Consider the following 11,856-nt stretch of genomic DNA (forward strand, 5'->3'; position numbering starts at 1 on the left):
GTAACATTGATAAGAAAATTTAGCCAGGGCCTCCATGTGAAGTTTGCCTGTTCTTACTGTGTGTGCATGGGTTTTCTCTGAGTACTCCAATTATTTCCCAAATCCCAAAGATGTGCACTTTGGGCTCATTGGTGTGTCCAAATGGCCCCAATCTGAGAAAGCAGATGTTATGACTACCTGCAGAGTCCATGACTTGCTTTGATAATGTTTTAATATTTTGACAGTGTCATTATGAACACAGTAATTATTAAAATAGAGTAATATAGGTTAAGAAGAAATTTGTTGGTCAGATTTCTCTGGCTGTGAATCAGTTTTGTTTTGTTTTGTTTGTTTTTTTGTTTGTTTGTTTGTTTCCACATAAAAAGCAACAGATTTCTGCATGGAATGTCTGTAAAAATTTTAATGAATTCTTCTAAACCCCAAAACTTGGGGTTTTTTTCCTTGTTTAAAGATGTGATGAAGTTAGAATACCCTGTGCCTTCTATATCGATCCTTGAACATTTTTTTACAAAGCACTGTTAAAAGCTGAAGATACTTGAGGAGCCAAGAGCTTGTATAAAATGGTCCATCCCCCTCATCCTTTAGAGAAATTAGATGGATCCCAAACCATTCTCACTTGGTTCTAGAATCAAATTGGACCTGGGGCAGCTTCATTGTTTGTAATTGCAGAAGTTGTAGGAAGCTCAAACTCCTGAGCCCTAAGGAAGTCTTCATCATGTGCATCTAGATTTGTAGCTTCAGCTCTTTGGGAAAATTAAGCTTTAACTTCTGGCACCCTGAAGCCTGTTCAGCTGGGGAGAGAATGGCAGGCCTGAAGGCTTGAAATTGCCACTGAGGAAAGAAAACCCAGTTCTTTCCTAAGGAAACCCTACACACACAGCCATACTGAGGCTGGAAGACAGCTCCTGCGCATAGCTTTGGCTGGGCAGGGCTCCTGAAGTAGCTGTGGGCCTGGCTGACCTAGCTGGCCTATCCTCTAGTGCATGCATCTTAGCTGCTCTACAGTCTTACCTGCTCTGTAGTCTTACTCCCTCTGCTTATCCCAGAATCTGCAAGCTTTCCTGAGAAAACTGGTAACCATTTTGTCTTGTAGGTTCCTCTGATTCCTCTTGGAAATGCACAGTGACCTCCAGGTCCCAGTGCCTTGAAAAGCATTTGCCTTTTGGTGACTGATGGCCTGGTGAGACTCCTGGCTGGACACTCTTCTTGGTGTCTTCCAGCAAATTGTGAACTTCTGTGCCACTCATAATTTCTCTTGACCACACAGTGGGACCTTTCTTAAAATGGTTGTGAAACTAAAATGACATTAAACTTTTTAGAAGACCTCGCAGAATAGTGTGCTGTGAAAATTAACACTTCATATAAGATAGGTACTGTTCTAGAGATAAAAGGTAAATTTGTTTAGGGGATCTTAGGACTCATTTCAACACCTTTATTTTATAGCCAATGACTGCATGTATAGGCAAGGCTACTTAAGCTCAGAGAGGTCAAATGATTATCCCATCCTAGACTGTCAATAAAAGATCCTGGATCAGACCCTACTCGATCCTGCTGATCTTTCAGCTATTGTGCTAAAAGGAAACTATTTCAAAGAATGGTGCAGTGTTAATTCATTTGACAATTTTTTTGGCCAGGCTGGGTTTGAACCCACCACCTCCAGTATATGGGGCCAGTGTCCTACTCCTTTGAACCACAGGCGCCACCCATTCATTTGACAATTTTAATGTTTAGTGAAAGACACCCATACAGGTGTAGTCACTGTGGTCTGTATTCTAAATTCTAGCACCTGCTTAGATGAAAAGAAACACTATAGTAGTGCTTTTTGGATTGGATCACGTACTGTATTTTGCCATGTATAATGAATACTTTTTTCTCCAAATGTCTGAAGGAAAAATAAGGGTGTGCATGATACAAGGGATAGTAATACTTCTGTATCTATTTAAATGTTAATTACTTCACGATTATGCATTGAAACTGTAACTTGTACCATAGTATAAGTAAATGCTAAAATTCCTGTAAAATACAAAGAAGTATCTAAATGTAAACACATAAAAATTTGAATTAAAAAATTAAAATTTTTTTTTCCTGAAAGTTTGGACCCAAAACAGGGGTCTTTTATACATAAGAGCACATTAACATATGGCAGAATACAGTAGTTTTTCAATCTTTGCATAGCTAGTACAATATTGCATAGATGTTAGTATTTAATCAATCAATTTGATAGGCATTTCTGACAGGATCTGCCTGACTCTGATACTTTTCTTACCAGAATTGCTGATGACAGTCTTCATTACTCCCATTTCACCGTGACCTAATGATTATAAGTTTGTTGACATTAAGTAGAAATATATTCTGACTTCATAAAAACTAATCCAAGGCCAGGAAGCCTAACTCTTAATTTCTAGGCTATGTTTATTCCTAAAACTTTGCATTTTGCTCACTTTACTTGAAACACTTTTACTCCCTCCCTTCCAACTCCCCCCTCAAGTTTTTGCACTTCAGTCTGGTGAAAAGTTAGAACCACTCTATCTGGAAAGCCTATCTTGACTACCTAAGTTTGGGTGTGACTATTCCCATGGCACAATTTGGATTTCATGTTATTAAGATGAAAAAACTAGTCCTTTAAGAGTAGTTCAAATCCCAACATAAAAACATTAATCTAGATAGACTGATTTCACTGTCCCTAAAACACTATATGTTCAACGACAAGATTTTACTAGAAATCCTTGTCTGTAAAGTATTTTAGTCATTTTACGTATTAAGATACTATGTAAAGTCTAGCGTTTGTTTGTTTTGGGGGGGGGTTGTGGTTTTTGGCCGGGGCTGGGTTTGAACCCACCACCTCCAGCATATGGGGGGCCAGTGCCCTACTCCTTGAGCCACAGGCACCGCCCTGTAAAGTTTTGTTTTAAAATAACCTTATAATATATTCATCACACTCCAAATATATCCAAGATTTGATTATTTCTCTCACCTACACTGTTAATGCTATTTAACAACTTATCTGTTTAGGGATTTACTGCAATTTGAATCCCTGGCTGGGCTGCAGCCTCTATCTTCAGTGAATTCTTAACATAGCATTCAGAATAAGCATGTTAAAACTGTTATGTTAGATCATGTCACTTGCAGCTTCCAGGGACTTCATTTCACTCAGAGTGAAAGACAAAGCCCTTGCAATGACTTATAAATCCCATGTTATCTTTACCCTCAATCCCTATTTTCCTCCTCCCTAGATACATTCCTAACCTGAGAGCCTCACTTGCTGTACCCTCTACGTGGAATTCGTTCTCCCTAGACAACTCCATGGCTCACTTGCTCCCTCAACTCTTTCCTGTTTTTTCATTGGGGCCATCCTTGACCACCCCATCTAAAACTGCAGACTTCCTTACTACCTACCTGACTCTTCAAGTTTAATGCCTTGTCTTATTTTTCTCCTTAGTGCACATACACACACATATGTGATATATATATATAATATACTCACACATGTATATTATATACATAATTTCTACTTGTTAATTTATCCTGTTTATTGCCTGCCTCTCCCTTAGGAAGTAAACTTGATACAGGCAGGGATCTGTATCTATTTTATTTACTATTCTGTCCCAGGATCCTGTAATAAGACCTAACATATAGTAGGTTCTCAGTCAGTTTTATTAAATTGTTGAAAGTAAGTGCTATCTGTAATAAAAAAAAATAGAATATGGTAGGCTACCTTGCCACAGTAGCTCATGTGGTGTGAATATTTTCATATAAACTAGGAATTATTTTCAGGCATGAAGGGGGAAAATAAAATCTCCCCTCCACCCTCAACATCAGGAACATATTTAATACCTCAGCATTTCCTCCTGCTAGCCTATTATTCACCACCTACCTTGGTATAGTTTTGGGGCAGAAGTAAATAGTAATCATAAAATTTAATATCCAAAACCAGATATTTTGGAAAGTGAAAGGGGCCATCATTAACAATGACACCAGGACAAAAAGCAAAAATAGGGGCTGTCCAGGGAAATTATTATGAGCTTCCCACCCCCATATGGTACCAACTAAGAACACTTATACAATATGGAAGTATTTTGGCATATCAGATAAAGAAGCTTAAGCACATTTATTATTTCTTGTTCATATTGTGGGAACAGGTAACTTCATTCAGGGACAAATGATCACTCTTGACAAGGACTAATTCCTGTTAAAAATGTGCTTGGTTACACATATTTGCACATCTTAGGACAGACTTAGAACTGCTCAAAATTGAGTTACTTCAAACCCTGGCATGTTAAGTTGAACCATATAAAATTGCTGTTTATTTAGGTCAAAAGTAATTAAAATTTATATGGTTCAACCTAATAAAAGTATTTGTTTCCCAGATTCAGCTTTTAAATTTTTTTTTTTTTTTTTTTTTTTTGAGACAGGGGCATGCTCTGTTTGTTCCCTGGGCTAGAGTACAGTGGCACCATCATAGCTTACCATAGCCTCCAGCTGCTGTGCTTGAGCTATTCTGCCTCAGCCTCCAGAGCAGCTGTAACTACAGGCATATGCCACACAGCTGGCTAATTTTTTAAAAAATTTCTTAGAGATGGAGTCTTGCTATTGCTGGTCACCAACTCCTGGGCTCAAGTTATTCTCCCATATTGGCCTCCTAAAGTGCTAGGTTTATAGACATAAGCCACTGCATCTGAACTAAATAGAATTTTTTATAGAATGTTATTAACAGAAGGAATGCTAGAAATAATCTAGATCAGTGATTCTCAACTGTTGTGCTGCTGCACACTGGTGTGCCATGAAAAAGGATCTTAATTGTGCCTTGAAATCTTTTATAGATCGTTAATTAATCTTCAAAAGAAGTTCAAAGTGTAGTAAGTATATTTTTTTTTAAACTTTCTTTTTGATCAAGATAATTTAAATGTGCACAGAAGTTTAATTATAGGTTCAAGTGTCCCACGAGATTAAAAAAAAAGGTTGAAAAACTCTAATCTAGGTTAAACTTGTAATTGAGGAAACAGCTCTCAAGATGCTAGGTAAATTTTTAAGGATATAGTTCTAGTTAGACTAGACACTAAGAATTAACCAGGCTCTTTCAGTTACACCATAAGCCTAGAATATATTTAATGTATATTTAAGGATATAGTTATAATTAGACTAAACACAGAATTAACCAGGCTCTTTCAATTACACCATAAGTCTAGAATAAGAAGAAGAGTTCTCAAGTATTAAATAGAAATATAGGAATGAGAATTTAGACTCCCCAAAATAGACTTTATAAACCATTCAGCTACTACAAATACAGATGAAAATATCAAGATACCAAAATTTCTGCAAAAATTCCCTGTTCTTACATGTTTCTACTGGCCCTGTTACTGGCTTTGACATACAGTACAAATCTGAAAGAAACCTAGACTTTTACACCACTTTCCTATTAACCTGGTCTTTACTGACTTATCCTTAAAAATAACACTCCAGTTTTATGTTTTCTGTGAAAATTTTTTTAACCTTACACAGAATTGCTCCCTCATTTGTTTTAACTTTTGTGCCCTGATTCCAATTCTTTAACTTGATACTTACCTCTTCCTGTAGCCTGGGAGCCCTTACCGGCTACCAAGTAGGTCTTTCCTATTTTATGTTTCTGTGTCTAGCACATATCATTACATCACTTCTCAATAACAAATTATATTCTGGAAGGAAGTCAATGTATTTAATAATTTTTTGAACTCATTTCAGAGACAGCAAAGGAAAGAGGAAGAGAAAGATAGTAAAAAATCTAATGAGCACCATCTCTATCCTGGGCACCTAATTCTGAGCTTTATAGACTCTTCCTTTTTTTTCTCCATCAGCCATCTAAACAGTAGACATTACCAGAAAGATGACCAGTAAAAACATGTAAGAACAGGGAATTTTTGCAGAAACTTTGCTATCCTGATATTTTTAAAAAGGTAGCCACAAGGGCCTATTAGAATACACTGAAACAGTTTAATAGTAGGGGTATGAACTAAACACATGAAAAACAAATTTGTATGTGTTACATATAAAGAGGACCAAGATAACCTCTGATCCCTAACAGTTAAAGCTGTATGTATTTCTTGGGTTTAGAGACTATAACGTGGAAATGGCCATAAACACTTTCAGATATCTGTTTCACCTGTGCAGTGCATGTTTTGATATAGTCACCAATTAATCTGTTAAAAGTATGGCCCCCTATCAGTTACTATACAGAGAGCTGTATGGTTTTGCATTATTAAATGGTTGAAAAAAATCAAAAGTATTTCATGACGTGAAAATTATATGAAATTCAAATTTGTCTTTTAAGTAAAATTTTATTGGAACACAGACTTATTTATTCACTTATTACTATACACATGTATCGTCTCTGGCTGTTTTTATTCTATAATGGCAAAGTTGAGTAGTCACCTCTAAGACCTTAAAACCTGCAAAAAAATCTACAATATTTATTATACTATCCTGCCTTTCATAGAAAGTTTGTAAACACCTGTTTTAAATTTTAGATACTAGAGTTATTGTGAGCTCAATATCTATTTATATGAATTATCTTTATTTCTATCATTTACCCTCTAACAGTTGTTTTCATGTATTTTGATAGTTATCTGATAATTATATCTAATTTAGAGTTTTAAATTTGACTTTTTGACACAAAATACCTTTTGTTCCTTTTTTGTACATCTTTTCCAGATTTCTCTTATTTTTTTTTTTTTTTTGAGACAGAGCCTCAAGCTGTCCCCCTGGATAGAGTGCCGTGGCATCACAGCTCACAGCAACCTCCAACTCCTGGGCTCAAGCGAGTCTCCTGCCTCAGCCTCCCAAGTAGCTGAGACCACAGGCGCCCGCCACAACACCCGGCTATTTTTTGGTTGTAGCCATCATTGTTTGGCGGCCCTGGGCTGGGGATTCGAACCCGCCACCGTAGGTGTATGTGGCTGGTGCCTTAGCCACTTGAGCCACAGGCACCTAGCCCACTTATTGTTTTTAAACTAACTTTCTTATTTTATTTCTAGTGTCTGTTGAGTAATCTACCTTTTGATTTTAATTTTAATTAATAATTTATTTAGTAATACTAAGTTATTTTAAAGCAGGGAACAAAGTAATACATACCACACACTATCAACTGTATAAACATGTACATGTAACAAGTATGTAAGACATGCTTAATAAGGATATAAACCAAAATATTACAAATGTCTATCTTTGAGTAGTGGGATTTCTGTCTTCTTATAGGTGACACGTTTTCCAAGTTTACACTGGTAAGAAAATAAAAGAAAAAATAAAACCAACAACTGAAAAAGAAAACTATACCCTACTACCAAACCTCACTGATACCACATAGTTGCCTTGTCTCCTAAATGGTCTTGTGACTTCCATTCTTGGTCATTGTCTGCCCCTCACTCTACCACATATTCAATTTTCACACCATTAAAATATCTTTCTGAAATTATAATGTCACTCCTTCATCTAAGATTCCTTTTTGCAGTTTTTGGCCAGGGCCGGGTTTGAACCCACCACCTCCGATATATGGGACCAGCACCCTACTCCTTTGAGCCACAGGCACTGCCCTCATTTAAGATTCTTTAATGTTTCTCCTTCAACTACAGAAATTTTTAACTTGGCACAGGAAGTCCTTCATGATCTGGCCATCCTTTAACCGGTCTTTTGATTTACACTTTACACTCCCAACAGTGTCAGGCTACTTGTAGTTGACTGAACATATACATCATGGAATTTTCATTATTCCATTTCTCTGCACAAGTTAAAACTTCTTCCTCTTATCTTTTAACACAATAATTCCAATACAGAAAATTCTAATAAAAATTACCTAAAATTGTGGTAAACCTCTTAATGACCATAATGGTAGTTCAATTCATTACATAAAAATGAAAAGCCTAAATCCCTGTTAATATAGGGATAAATATAAATTATCCCTACAGCAACACAATGGAATATCATGCAACCATTAAACATTTAAGTTAGTTATATGTTAAAAAGTGATTTGTATTTTTTATGAAAAAAACAATAAAAATACTAAAAATACAAAAAAGTGTAAAGAGCAAAAAGATAATCACCATTGTTCCTATCAGAGACCCACTAATATTTTTTTTTGAGACAAGAGTCTGACTACGTCACCCTCAATAGAGTGCTACGGCATCACAGCTCACAGCAACCTCAAACTCTTGGGCTTGAGCCTTTCTCTTGCCTCAGCCTCCCAAGTAGCTGAGACTACAGGCACCTGCCACAATGCCTGGCTATTTTTTTGTTATAATTGTCATTGTTATTTAGTAGGCCCCGGCTAGGCATGAACCCACCAGCCCTGATGTATGTGGCTGGCGCCCTAACCCCTGAGCTATGGGCACTGAGCCCTAATAACATTTTTTAATATCACCAATATTTTCCCCATGGAACTACCTATATAAGTATATATTCTTGTCATTACAACATTCTTGAAATGTGTTAATGACTGCATAGGACTCCATTATATAGTTGCATCATAATTTATTTAGATCACTCCTATTGAGAAGGCAGCATAAAAGTTACAATATGCTGGGCAAGGTGGTGCCCAGCACTTTGGAAGGCCAAGACAGTAAGATCATTTGAGGCCAGGAGATTGAGATCAGCCTGGACAACACAATGAGACCACATCTCTATGAAAAATAAAGTAACTGAGCATGGTGGCACATGGCTGTAGTCCTAGCTACTCAGGAGACTGATGCAGGACAACTACTTGATCCTAGGAGTTGGAGGTCACAGTGCCTCCACAGAGCCATGATATCAACCCTGCATTCCAGCCAAGGCAACAGAGTAACATTGCGTCTTCTGGGACCAGCCTGAGCAAGAGTAAGACCCCCATCTCTACTAAAAATAGAAAAACTACCCAGGCGTGGTGGGTGCCTGTAGTCCCAGCTACTTGGGAGACTGAGACAAGAGGATTGCCTTGAGCTCAAGAGTTTGAGGTTGCTGTGAGTTAGGACACCATAGCATTCTACCCAGGGTGACAGAGTGAGACTGCTGTCAAGAAAGAAAGAAAGAAAAGAAAGGAAAAAAAGAAGGAAGGAAGGAAGGAAAAAAAGGAAAGAAAGGAAGCAAGCCGGAAAGGAAGGGAGAGAGGGAGAAGAGAGGAGAGGAGAGGAGAGAAAGGAAAAGAAAAAAAAAAAAAAAAAAAGAGAGGCCACTCAAAAAGAAACTGAAATAAGTTCTTGTAAGAGTAGCTTCTTCATCTGATGGGTTTCTGGGAAATTCCCAGGAAGTTTCTGTCTTTGGATTTTCTTCTGTGACATTTTATTACGTAATGTTCTATACCCTTGTTCTTTACAAGAGATAGCTTGAGTGGATTTCTATTCTTTACAATTTCCGGAGAGTGCGAAACTCTACTTCCATAGCATATATTCCTAGAGGTAGCAAAGAGTATCAATAATTTGAGGCTGGCCCATAGCTCAGTGGTTAGGGCGCCTGCCACGTGCACAGGGGCTTGTGGTTTCTAACCTGGCCAGGCCCTGCTAAACAACAATGACAACAATAACATTAAACAAAAAATAGCCAGGCACTGTGGTGGGTGCCTATAGTCCCAGCTACTTGGGAGACTGAGGCAAGAGAATCACTTAAGCCCAAGAGTTTGAGGCCATTGAGCTGTGACGCTACAGCACTCTAGCAAAGGTAACATAGTGAGACTCTATCTCAATAATAATAATAATAATATTATATACCAATATTATATACACCTGCCAACTCAGGTGTATATGGCTGGCACTTTAGCCACTTGAGCCACAGGCGCCGAGCCTTTTCTGAGTTTTTTCATTTAACTTTTTAAAAATGCATGTGTGTATGTGTGTTTTAAACAATATAAAAATCAGGCTTGGCGCCTGTGGCTCAAGTGGCTAAGGCGCCAGCCACATACACCTAAAGTGGTGGGTTCGAATCCAGCCCAGGCCCGCCAAACAACAATGACAGCTGCAACCAAAAAATAGCCAGGCGTTGTGGTGGGTGCCTGTGGTCCCAGCTACTTGGGAGGCTGAGGCAGGAGACTTGCTTGAGCCCAGGAGTTGGAGGTTGCTATGAGCTGTGATGCCAGGGCACTCTACCCAGGGGGACAGCTTGAGACTCTGTCTCAAAAAAAATAAAAAAATAAAAATCCACTCCAGAGAATTTTAAGCATGTTACATTTAAAGGATAGACCCTCCTTTTTAAAAAGAATAAAATCTTATGTTATGCTTGTAGATGAAACACAAAAATATGGGGCTAAATTAGTGATTCTTGTTTTTGAGTAACCAGTCTTCATAATATGGAGGCCTATGGAATACAACTTGCAAACTTGTGCTTTAATCAGTATATATTTTATTCTAATGTAGATCATGACATGAAAGCCTAATTTTATTTTTCACCCAAAGGTTAATCATCTCAGTATTATTTATAAATAATTCTTCTGTTTATTGATCTTTATCACATGTGAAGTATAAATGTACATATATACATATACACATTATATATATGTATATAATCCATGCACTGGTATATTTCTCTAAGCTATTTAGTGACTCAATTCTAAAATATTACTGAAATATGTAATTAAGTCCTCCATTATTATATTTTCAGACTAAGAGCCTGTGGCTCAAGCAGCTAAGGCACCAGCCACATACACCAGAGCTGGCAGGTTTGAATCTAGCCTGGGTCACCAAATGATGACAACAGCAACCAATAAATGGCCAGGCGTTGTGGCAGGCACCTGTAGTCCCAGCTACTTGGGAGACTGAAGCAAGAGAATTGCTTAAACCCAGGAGTTGGAGGTTGCTGTGAGCTGTGACGTCACAGCACTCTACCCAGGGGGACAGCTTGTGGCTCTGTCTCAAAAGAAAAAAAAAAGGGGGGGGATGCCTGTGGCTCAAAGAAGTAGGGCACTGGCCCCATATGCCAGAGGTGGTGAGTTCAAACTCAGCTCTGGCCAAAAACTGCAAAAAAAAAAAAAAAAAGAAAGAAAACAGTCCTCCATTATTACATTTTCAAGATACTATTACACGTTAGTGCCATCTCATTAATCTTTATTATCTTTGCTCTTTTTCAATGTCTGTTTTTCTAGAATTTGATTTCAAATCTATTTCCATGATATTTGAAATAAATCTATAAATTAATTTAGAAACAGTCCCTCTAGGAAAATTGTGTCTTCCTTTCAAGTCCTGTATTATGATCTTTGATTTTTTCATTATCCACTTTTATGTTCTTTTGTTTTTTGGAGAGACAGTCCCATTCTATTGCCCTGGGTAGAGTGCTGTGGCATCACACAGCTCAGCAACCTCCAGCTCCTGAGCTTAGGCGATTCTCTTGCCTCAGCCTCCCAAGTAGCTGGGATTACAGGGGCCTGCCACAATGCCCAGCTATTTTTTCGTTGTAGTTTGGCTGGGCCTGGGTTTGAACCTGCCACACTCAATATATGGGGTTGGTGCCCTACCCAGTGAGCCACAGGTGCCGCCCTTTATGTTCATTTTTAAAAATTTTTTAAAGCTAGATATTTTTCACCTGTTCCATTTTCTGTTTATTACAAGAGTTTAAGAAACTATTGATGTAGTGTTTTTATCCATCTTATCCATCCATCTTTTATCCATCTTCAAATTTTTAAAACTTTTAAAAGTATATTGTAGGTACTCCTTCATATTTGCCTTAAAAAAAACCTCACCTAATCTCACATTTAACCAATATCATTTTACCTTCATCTTTTCATCTGTAATAGAATTTAATCACATTTGTGTGTGTGTTTTTTTTTTTTTTTTTGAGATAGAGCCTCAAGCTGTCCCCCTTGGTAGAGTGCTGTGACATCATAGCTCACAGCAACCTCCAACTCCTGGGCTCAAGCGAGTCTCCTGCCTC

The sequence above is a fragment of the Otolemur garnettii genome, unplaced genomic scaffold (genome assembly GCF_000181295.1).
Source record: "Otolemur garnettii isolate 467f Iridium unplaced genomic scaffold, OtoGar3 scaffold00001, whole genome shotgun sequence".
Lineage (NCBI taxonomy): Eukaryota > Metazoa > Chordata > Mammalia > Primates > Galagidae > Otolemur > Otolemur garnettii.